This window comes from Gossypium arboreum, chromosome 9 (genome assembly GCF_025698485.1).
Source record: "Gossypium arboreum isolate Shixiya-1 chromosome 9, ASM2569848v2, whole genome shotgun sequence".
Lineage (NCBI taxonomy): Eukaryota > Viridiplantae > Streptophyta > Magnoliopsida > Malvales > Malvaceae > Gossypium > Gossypium arboreum.
This window is the reverse complement of record NC_069078.1, coordinates 54,739,478-54,752,371: the sequence shown is the minus strand read 5'-3', so window position 1 is coordinate 54,752,371 and position 12,894 is coordinate 54,739,478.

The window sequence follows — 12,894 nt, the reverse complement described above, 5'->3', positions numbered from 1 at the left end:
CATCGTGACTCTGCCCCATTTCCACTTAGGTATCATGATCAGCTGAAGCAATCCAAAAGGTACCTGATGCTCGTCTTTTACTTGTTGACAGATTAAACATTTCAAAACAAAGTCAGAAATGTCTCGTTTCATACCATGCCACCAATAAAGCTGTTTCAGATCATTATACATCTTCGTATTACCTGGGTGAACAGATAACTGACTACTGTGAGCTTCGTTCAAAATTATTTGAATCAACTCTAAATTTCTCGGGACACATATTCGATTTCTGAATCTCAAACAACCCTCAACATCAACTTTGAACTCTGAATCAACATTTGAATCACATTGAGCTCGCTTTGTTAACAAATCATCATCCACTTTCTGAGCATTACAGATCTCTTAAACAAATAACGATCTTGCTTTTAAATCAGCTATTATCGAGCCATCACCAGACATAGCCACATGTGCATTCATTGCACGCAAAGCAAACAATGATTTTTGGCTTATAGCATCAACAACAACATTAGCCTTTCTCGGATGGTAATTAATCACAACCTCGTAGTCTTTTAACAACTCTAACCATTGACGCTGTCTCAAATTCAGATCTTTCTGGGTCATCAAATATTTCAGGCTTTTGTGATTAGAATAAACATGAAATTTCTCACAGAACAGATAGTGACGCCATATATTCAATGCAAACATAATAACTGCCAATTCCAGATCATGCGTCAGATAATTCTTTTCATGTAGCTTTAACTGTCTCGAGGCATAAGTTATGACTTTGCCTTCCTGTATCAAAACACAGCCCAAACCATTTAAAGATGCATCACTATAGATAACAAATTCTTTACCCAATTCTGGCTGAACTAGCACTGGAGCTTCGGTCAACAGGGCTTTCAACTAATCAAAGCTTTTCTGGCACTTTTTTGACCACTCAAATTTAACATCTTTCTGTAATAGCTTTGTCATCGGGGTTGCAATCATAGAGAAACGTTTCATGAACCGTCTATAGTAACCAGCAAGTCCCAGAAAACTTCAGACTTCAGAAACATTTCTCGGAGGTTTCCAATCAAGTATAGCCAAAATCTTACTTGGATCAACCCAAATACCTTATGCTGATACAACATGTCCCAGAAAACTGACTTCGTGTAACTAGAATTCACATTTATTAAACTCTGCATACAACTATTTATCTCGTAAAGCCTGTAACACAAGTCTCAGATGTTTCGCATGCTCGGTTTCATCATGGTAATAGATCAAAATATCATCTATGAATACAACCACAAATCGTTCCAAATACTGTCTAAAGATTCAGTTCATCAAATCCATGAAAACAATAGGTGCATTAGTAAGTCCAAAAGGCATAACCAAAACTCATAGTGTCCGTACCTCGTTCGGAAAGTAGTCTTTGGCACATCGGAGTTTTTAACTCGCAACTGATAGTAGCCAGATCTCAAATCTATCTTTGAAAACACTGTAGCCCCTTTCAGTTGATCAAATAGGTCATTAATCCATGGCAACGGATATTTATTCTTAATAGTCACCTTATTGAGTTGTCTATAGTCGATACACATTCTCATAGTTCTGTCTTTCTTTTTCACAAATAAAACTGGTGCACCCCAGGGAGAAAAACTCCGTCGCGTGAAACCTCTATCTGTCACTTCTTGCAACTGAGCTTTTAATTCTTTTAATTCAGTAGGTGCCATTCTGTACGGAGCTATCGATATCAGAGTCATCCCTGGCATTAACTCAATACCAATTTCTACTTCTCAGATAGGTGGCAAACCCGACAATTCTTCAGGAAACACATCCAAATACTCGCACACAACTGGTACTGATTCAATCTTTCTTTCAGCCACTTTACTATCAAGCACATACGCAAAGTAAGCTTCACAACCTTTTCTCACATACTTCTGATCTAACATCGAAGATATCACTGCTAGTAAACCATTCAGATCATTAGATTTAATCTGGATAATCTCATCATTCTGACACTGTAAATCAATAGTCTTTCTTTTGCAATTTACAACAGCATCGTGCAAAGTCAACCAATCCATATCTAGAATTATGTCGAACTCATCAAATGGTAACAACATCAAATCAGCCAAAAAAATGAACCTCGAATCATCAAAGGACAATTCTTACACACTTTTTCAACTATTACACATCAGCCCAAGGGGTTTGATACTCTAATCACAAACTCAATAAACTCAACAGGCAAAGTCTTACTGAATACTAAAGACTCACACACATGAGAATAAGTCGAACCAGGATCAATCAATGCAATTACACGAGTATCATAGAGAGTGAATGTACCAGTAATAACATCTAGGGATGAAGCCTCCTCGCATGCACATATGGCATAAGCTCTGGCAGGTACACGAGCCTCGGATCTAACTGCTGTATCCTTAGTCCCTCTTTGGCTACTACTCATATTACCCATATTTCTGGGTGGTCTACCTCGAGCTATAGTATTACCCGATCTCGTATTCTATACGAGATTTTGTTCAGCTAACTCAAGGCATTCACGAATAAAATGATCCGTCGATCTGCATTTAAAATAGGCTCGATCATGTAATCTACATCTGCCAAGATGTCATTTACCCCAATGTTTACACTCGGGTTTATTCGATCTAACATTACCAACACTAGCTACTGAGGTAGCTCTCGAGCTCACAGGTGGTCTATCTCGATCCCGTCTAGAATAACTCGAAGTAGCATTAGAACGGCTAAAATCATCTCGAAACTTCTTTTATGTTGACTGAAATGACTTATTCGATGATCTCGTACATGAATCTCTAGCTTCAAAGTCAGCTTTTCTTTTCTCTTTCCTAAGCTCTTCGGCTTTGTACGCTCGCTCAACTAATACTACGAACTCTTTTATTTCAAGTATGCCAACTAGCAGTTTAATATCTTCATTCAACCTGTCTTCGAATCTTTTACACATTATGGCTTCGATCGAAACACACTCTCTGGCATACCGATTGAGTCTCACAAATTTTCGTTCATATTCTGCCACAGTCATGCGACCCTATTTTAACTCGAGAAATTCCTTGCGCTTCTAATCAATGAATCTCTGACTGATATATTTCTTACGGAACTCAATCTGAAAGAAGTCCCCAGTCACCCATTCTTTCGGAACCACCGATACTAGTGTATTCCACCAGTGATATGCAGTGTCTTGTAGTGAAGATATGGCACATTTTAAGCACTCATCTGAGGTACAAGATAACTCATCAAACACACAGATAGTATTATCAAGCCAGAATTCAGCTCGCTCAACATCATCATCATCAGTAGCACTGAATTCTTCAACCCCGTGCTTTCTGATTTTATTAATAAGAGGCTTATGTAATCTCAACGGATCACTCACTTGAGGCATAGCAGGTATCGGAGAAGGATTAATCGGGGGTGGAGGTTATTGTACAACCGGATTCGTCAGGATATACTAAGTAAACCAGTCGTTCATCATTTCATAAAAGACTTGCTTAGCCTCTCCCTCTTGGTTACTCGAGGTTGGTCGAGAATCAACCGGCGTTGTTCCTTGCACAGGAGCAGGCGCTATAGTCTCGACATCATCAGCTACAGCTCTGTCGGGATCCATTTACTATATTAAAACACATTTTCAGATCTCAGAAGTCATCACATTATCGTAGTATAAAATATGACATGTATAGCTAGACTCACACGTGCTACGTTAGTCCTAGAATCGACTAAACCGTAGCACTGATACCAATCAAATGTAACACCCCTAACTCGTATCCGTCACCGGACTGGGGTTACGAGGTATTACCGAAAAAGATAAAACTCACACACATCCACACAGTCTATCAAACCATATTAAAAAATATACATTTGTAACTTCAGTTTATCAAATCTTGAATCATTAATACACAAAGCACAAATCAACTTTATTAAACTCACATATATCTATTTTATTATCTTATAACAAAATTACTATTCATATGGTAAGTTTTAATACGAATCTAAATATTTAAAACATGCTAATTATATATGCTATTTTCCATGCCAACTTTATTTTTCACTAATATTATACATGCATAAAACATTTTACAACATCTAATTAGTATATTAAATAATCAAGCCATACCATATACCTAGTTATAAAATTCATCATAAAGTTATGGACACAAGAACATAATAATTTGAGCACAAATAATAACTATACATACATTCATTTTGCATGCAAAATTACCAAACTTAAAACACATACACATAACCAATAAGTTAAATAGTTATTCGGTCATTTATAATATCTTCAATACATTATAAATGTAATTATACCATATACCGTATCACATATTCAACAAGCCAAAAATACTTATACGCGTAATTCATTATTTCCAACCAAATCACCAACACAATTGTTATATGCACACATATTTAATATAACTACTATTAGCCGAATATGCATATAGACATTTACCAATTCCAAGCAAATTTTACAAGTCAAATTGTATATCAAATTTTGTGTCAATACTAAAACACACCAAATAACCAAATTCACTATATATTAAAGTCATCAGATAACTTATCAAAACATGTACTGCATATCACATATTAATCCATTTTCAATCTTAATTGTCGAATACAACCATCCATAATATCATGCATTTCATACACATATCTTATATCAATAAAATACACATTACCTTTGGACATGATCAACTAAAACCATTCTTTAGACATATTCTCAACTAGTAACAAATATATATCAAACACCTCACACCTATATATATATATATATATATCAAGACCTAAATTTACTTAAACTTAAACATTATACTTAGGCATTTTCGCATGGCTTTATATACATAAACAAACCAAAATTCAACATTTTAAAATATAACCTAGCCTATACATGCCATAAGTTTGAGTTCAACTTATAAAAGTACCGAAACAGTAGATAGTGTGATGGACTATGCTGACGATCCCGGAGCTCGTAACTTGATTCCAAAATCTATAAAACAAAGACAAACATACATACACAATAAGCTATCATAACTTAGTAAGTCATAAGCAAATAAACAACTCAATGATTTAATCAACTCATTTAAACTAAACCAAATTATAATATGATTATCACATTTAGTCTCAAACTTACAATTTCATATATAACATATACTTTCATACATAAATGTTACCTTCGCCGAATACTCATATAATTATATTAACGAAATATCATTCAATTTTCAAAGCCAAAATGTCATTATATAACCAAGTATACTTACACTTATATACACAAGCTCACGAATCAAAATATAATATCATATACATACACTTATTATATGGCCGAATATACTATACAATACTCATATATTTACTTTGGTAACTTGTATACTTTGTATTTTATATCAAATAACTTACCCTATTTTCATATAGGTGATTAACTAACTCATACCTGATCGTTTTAGCTCATTTTACACCTTCGATCACAACTTATCGTTGCCCGTTGAACCATTAGGGATCGAATAGGATACTCAGATAATCACATATATCGAACAATACCAACGTCCCAGACGTGGTCTTACATGTTATCTCATATCGATGCAACTGTCCCAAACAGGGTCTTACATGAATCGAATACGATGCCGATGTCCCAGACATGGTCTTACACGTAACCACATATATCGATACCAACGTCCTAGACGTGGTCTTACACGAAAATACATATATCAATGCCAACTTCCCAGACGTGGTCTTACACAAAAACACAACTCGGAATCCTATGGTTCGTATGGGGCTTTCGGACGTCATAACTCAGTCGAAACAAATTCGTTAACATAGCTCCCAAGCTTATTTGCATTTGGCTACTATATATATATATATATATATATTCAAATAACTCCTTTCAGCATATAGAACTCATATTTATTTAAAATTAACAATATCTATTTGCTTATAAACTTACCTCGGACGATGAAAATTGAAACGGGACGACTAGTCGACAACTCTAGTTTTCTCCGATCCAAATCTGATTTCTTTGGTTCTTGATCTAAACATATTCAAATTAAACTCATTCAAACATAGTTTCACTCATTTTAGTCCAAAAACACATAAATGGGCAAATTATAATTTTACCCCTAACATTTTACACTTTTTACAATTTAGTACAATTACACAAAACACAAAACTTGCAAAATTTGCATATACCATGCTTAGGCCGAATCTTCCTTGTGTTCATATAAGTCCATATATTTCATTTATTTCACATTTTAGTCCCTCAATTTATTATTTTTGTAATTTAGTCCTAATTACTCAAAATAATCAAAAATTCCTATACAAAATATGTTAATCCAAAACATATCTTTCATATTTCATCAACTAACATCACATAGCTCAAATATTCATCAATGGCATAACTCAAAATATTCATCAAAATAAAAAATTCAAGCATGGGCTTTGTAGGTAACATAGCAACGATCTCAAAAACTTAAAAATTATCAAAAACTGAGCTAGTTACATACCTTGTTTGAGCTTAACAAATGGCCGAACCCTTAAAGCTTTCTTTTCTTTCTTATTTTCTTTAGTTTCGGTCAAACAAAATAATATGAACACTAATGTCTTTATTTTATGTTTTATGATATTATAACTTATTAATTAATTAACATATATAACTTTTATAATAAAATGTAAAACCATTATAAAACATGTCCAAAACCGTCCACTCCTATATTCAATGGTCTAATTGCATTAAATACCTCCATTTTAAAAGACAACAACAATTCGGCCCATTCACAATTTACCACTAAATTTTCATTTTACGTGATTAAGCCCTTTTATTAAATCGGGCACTCAAACGACAAAATTAAATTACAAAAATTTAACAGATATAAATTCACACATAATAACCACAGAAAATAATTTTTAAATATTTTTCTGACTCGGATTCGTGGTCCTAAAACCACCGTTCTAAATAAGGTCTAAATCGGGCTGTTACATATACACATTCAAAATTAATTCTTTTATTCATCAACACATTCAATTTCATCCAAAACACACAATTTGGGACATTTTGCACATTAACCCCTATAATTTCATATTTTTTCAATTTAGTCCCTATTTCATAAAAACACAATTTATAACAATTTCAACTAAACCCAAGCTAGCTGAATATCTATAGGCTCCATAACAGCCCATATTTATCAATATTTCACACATTTAACCACACATTTTACACTTTTCAAAAATTAGTCCGTTTTATGCAATTTCACTAAAAATTACTGTACAAAACATGTATATTAAACACCAAGCTTGCTTAATTCATCATCAAACATCATAAAACTCATGGATTCATCAATGGAATTTTTCAAAATCACTAACAATTTCAGAAATTAAGACATGGGCTAGATAGAACACGAAACAACGATCACAAAAACATAGAAATCATCAAAAACCGATCAAAAATGGACTTACAATTAAGAAATGAAGTAGCCGAATATCACCAACCCTAAAATGGTGTTCTTCTTTTTCTAGACACGGTAAAAAAGATGAACAACACTCATCTTTTAATTTTTGTTTTATTAATACTATGTTTAATATATCATTTACAACATTAACCTTTAATAATAATAACTTATAACACTTATTATAAGCCCAAAAATGTCCATTTAAACACCTAATGGTCTAATTACAACTTAGGTACTTCTAATTTAACAAACCATAGCTATTAGGCACATTAACAAATAGCACACAAGTTTTACACTTTACGCGATTAAGTCCTTTTCTCGAATTAACCACTTAAATGATAAAATTAGAACACAAAATTTTCACACATATATATTCACATGCTATAAACACCAAAAATAATATAAAAATAATTTTATGACCTCAAATTTATGGTTTCGAAACTACTGTTTCGATTTAGCTAAAATCGGGCTGTTATAGCCATGACACACGCCCGTGTCTCGAGGTCGTGTCCTTCACACGGCTGAGACACACGACCGTGTCTCATGCCCGTGTGCTCAATATTGAGCGTTCTATTTTATAACAATTTAGGTGCAGGGGACACACGGCCGGATCACATGCCCATGGGGCTGACCGTGTGTCACACACGGCCTAGACAAACGCCCGTGTGTCTACCTGTGTGGACAACAATAAGGCCATTTACCAAGCCATTGGCCACCCTTATTCACACATACACTTACCCCAATTCAAAGGCACAAAACAATACATACTTAGGCAACCAAAACATCCACATTCATGGTTAAAACATATCAACTTTATATTTTTATCTAACATATTCACTACATTTATTAAGCCCTAAATCAAACATACAAATCTCACATTCATTAGGCTTCATTAAATTACTATCTAGTTACCAAATTATACTTAAATTCCTCATCCCATCAATAGGTCACAATTCCAAACATTACACAATCATGCCATAAATCACATTTCCAAATATTTCACATTCACTGAGCATACCATGATCATATCACCATAGACATTAATACATATATGAATATACTTAGGCTTACAACCATGCTGCCACTATAAGCCAATTTACATGGCCAAATAGCGAAACAAGCTTTTGACAATTACAAGCCATTACATTGGCTAAAATCATATGACGCATATAACAAAATGACCAAGTCCCTATACATGCCATAACTCAAAATACTTGAATTCATCAATACCCAAAATGATAGCTTGATAGTGTGATAGGATCTCCGATGATCTTCAACATGAGCTAGCTTTACGGCACTATAAAACATGGGAAAAGAAGAGGGGTAAGCTATATAGCTTAGTAAGTCTTTATGAACATAATAAACAACTTTTACCAATCATTTACTCGGTCTACACTATAAACACACAAAAAAAATAGTATAAATTGCTATAAACTTCATAGTTATAAATTATTCAATCACATTGTTTGCTATATCAATTTGCAAGCATAATTTAACATGTCTTGACTTTAGCCTAACAGTTGTAACCTATCTATTATAATCGATTACCACAATCAACCAATCATTTCAAACCTCATAATAAAAATACACATTAATTATTTTTTGCTATATCAATTTTCAAGCATATATTTTAACATCTTTCAATTGTTAAAGCTCATATCTTCCCATACTTCCATAGTCATTTTAATAGGCAATTATGCCAATCATTATTTTTTCTCATATCAGATAAATCACAATTTGTGTGAATAAAACATGCTATATCATAACTCAATTTGGCCCTGAAGCCCATCACATGATCCTCAACCAAATTTATCATGAATTTCATACGTCACAAGTATAAGCCAAAAACCACAAGGTTTTCACAAAATCATTCTCATGGAAATCATGAACTCACAATTTCATGAAGTCAATGCATGTAACACCCCTTACCTGTGTCCGACACCAGGACAAGGTATGAGGCATTACGGGACTTAAATATACACATACATGTAAAAATCAGGCCATAAATTTTCTTTTTAATTCAAAACTTTTTATACACATGCATAATGTCCCATACACGGGCCTACGATGCCCTAAACATGCATTGAAAGTAGTCAGGGACTAAACCGAGAACCTTAGAAAGTTTTGAGAAAACTTAGAATTTTTTTCCATGAAATAGGGTTACACACCCAAGTGAGCACAGGGACACACCCGTGTGCCCAGGACATGATCATGTCCTCAGGCTATTTAATTCTCTGACTATGACGTCAGCAACCAAAATTTAACTACATGGCCAAGCCACACACACCCGTGTGCTAGGCCGTGTCATCCACACAGCTGAGACACGACCGTGTCCCTGCCTGTGTGGCTAACACTTAGGCTATTTCCAAGCCTTTGTTACCATTAATCCCTCACATCTTTACACACATCAAAGTTATACATCATGACATCATTTTAATGATTTAGCAGACTTTACTAAGGTGTATTCTTACCTTTAACATGCTATCATTCACAAGTTTCACATACTCATATAATATCAAGCCTGGACACATTAATACATATTCATTGACCTTGTCAGGTAACCTTATTTAAACATTAAGCATTCATGTTCAATCATCATCGTCTTATTTCTATACCATACAATTACTTCATGGCTATAACCATTTTGATTGGTCATGAAGCATTTATCATGCACACATGTCTTAACACCAATCATGCATGTCCCACAAGCATAAAAACACATCATCGCATCACAAGCAGTAGAAATTATCATGAATAACTAGGCTTACAAACCACAATCATTATAAGCCACATCTCATGGCTATATACAATGAATCAATATAAGCCAATAATTTGGCTAATAATAACAACATCTATCCTAAACACTAAGTCCCTATACATGCCACTCACTTGAAGGTGTTTAATGCACATATGTCAATACTCCAAAGGTGAGGGTTTGACAGTGTGATGCTCCCTTCGACGATCTCCAACCCGAAGCTAACGTGAAAACACTAAAGAAATGAAAAGGATAGGGTAAGCTTTGTAGCTCAGTAAGACCATATGAAAATAATAAGCAATTTATCAACTTACTTCTCAAGGTAATACAACCTTATTTGCATTTTTACTTATGTTCCAGTCAAGTTGTTTTCTCGAGTCATAGTTACTAAATTATTTATATCCAGAGCCACGGAACTCAAAATTAAGATCCGCAAATTTTACGTAAAACTAGACTCACATATATTCTTACCATAAAATTTTTAGAATTTTTGGTCTAGCCAATAAGTTTATTCCTTAAAGTTACCCTTTTTTGCTATCTAACAGTTTTGACCCCTCTTCACTAAAAATTAATTATCTCATAATACGAGACTCGGATGACTTTTTGTCTATTTTTCTTGAAAATAGACTCATTAAGAATTCTAAAAATATAAATTCAAACCCATATCTATTTTTGTGCAATTTTCAATGATTTTCTCAAATCATAACAGGGGATTTCTAAATCATTCTGACTCTGTCCCACAATAATTTAAATATTTCATAATATAAAACTCTTTTGCTTACACCATTTCTTCTATGTGAAACTATACTCATTAAGATTTAATTTCATATTTTATTCAGCCTCTAACTCAATTTCTAAAATTTTTGGTGGATTTTCAAGGTCATACAACTTCTACTGTCCAACACTATTTTGGTGCAATATAATGATAACTATCATGAGTTCACTTTCGACTAATCATGAACTCACCATTTCATGAATTCCATGTTCAAATTCACAATATAAGTTAACATGATATTGCAACAAAATTTATAATCATAATTCATACATCTTACCTCACCGATGTCTCAACATTTCAAAGTCTTGATAACCATAAGTTTGGTGCACATACTTGTACTCATCGTAATATATCATATAACCATACCTTTTTAACATGCCCTCCTCGAGACTTTCATCACATCTATTGCATTACCTGTTAAACCCTCGGAATACTATTGGATACGCGGAAAACTTGCACATAAGTGCCACATATACATACGTAGCCAAAGCTCCCTCATAACATGTAACGCTCACAATGGAGCTACTCACGGGTGTGCTCATAAAAGCTATCAGTCAAGGTGTAGCTACACGGGCTGCTCACACAAGCTTTTAGGTATCCGACCAACTCAAAGATTACCTAGCCACCGTCAGGACACACAAGACCATTTCCCGGAACCCAATTACATGTATCGCATCCATTATGAACTCGAACCAATTCAACGAGCTCAGATGCTTCATATATATATCACGAACTTGGACTAACTCAACAAGTTCAGATTTCTTAATTCCTAGTGGCATGTCACTTGTACCCTAGACTATTCCTAAGGTTCAGACAGGATTTTTCGATACTCTATCTTTGTCGAACTTACTCGAAGTGTCGATCTCACTATCCATAGTATCAATTGCCCTTTCATAGCATAATAAGGCATAACTCAAATACCAAATAAGCTTTTAAGAATTTACATAACACATATCACACATTGCATATATCACTTGTCATGGATCAACATCTTCTTGCATATCATGTAATATTTTCCCATGTCATATTTCCACATCATATACACCATTTTATCAACTTTACCCATATATATATTAAATCATACAATATATGCAACAATAGTAAAGAATTATAATTCAAACATAACATTGCACTATTATTATCATACGAACTTACCTTGAATGTAAATTTCGGCCAATTACTCCATTATAGTCCATAACCTTGTACTTTCCGATTTAAGCCCAAAACTCAATTTCCTTAATCTAACATGATTAAATTCACTCATTTAATCATTATTATTTAAAAATCCTATAATTCACAATTTGGCAAAATGACCGTTTTGCCCTTAGACTTTACAAAAATTACAATTTTGCCCTTAGGCTCATAAATCAATTTTTTTATCAAATTTCCTCCTTTACCAAGCCTAGCCGAATTCTTTTCATAACTATAGCAACTCACAATTTCAATTATTTCAGACATTTACAACTTATTTTATAACTTTACAAAATAGCCCCTCTTTAGGTGTTTTTATGCAAACTTCTTTCACAAAAGTTGTTTATTACACAACCAAGACTCATTTTCTTCCATAAAAATTCAGCAAACAACACAAATGCTCTCATGGAAAAACCCTATAATTTTAACTATTTTTGTAAAATAGTCCCCCCCATTAGTTAGTTCATGCTACAAGGGTCCCAAAAGTGTAAAAATCATCAAGAAAAGTCATCAAAATCACTTACTTGCAAGAGAACTAAGTGGCTGAAAGCTTAAGCTCTTAAAACCCCATTGTTTGCTGCCATTTTCGGTGGGGAAGAAGAAAGATAGAAAGATGATACCTTTTTGTTTTATTTTATTCTATTTCTAGTCAAAATTAAGTCACCAACCACACCAAATTTTGACTTTTCTACTTCTTTCTCTCTATGGCCGGGCAAGCACCCCTTTTTGGGTCTCTTTGCACTTTAAACACCCTAAATTTT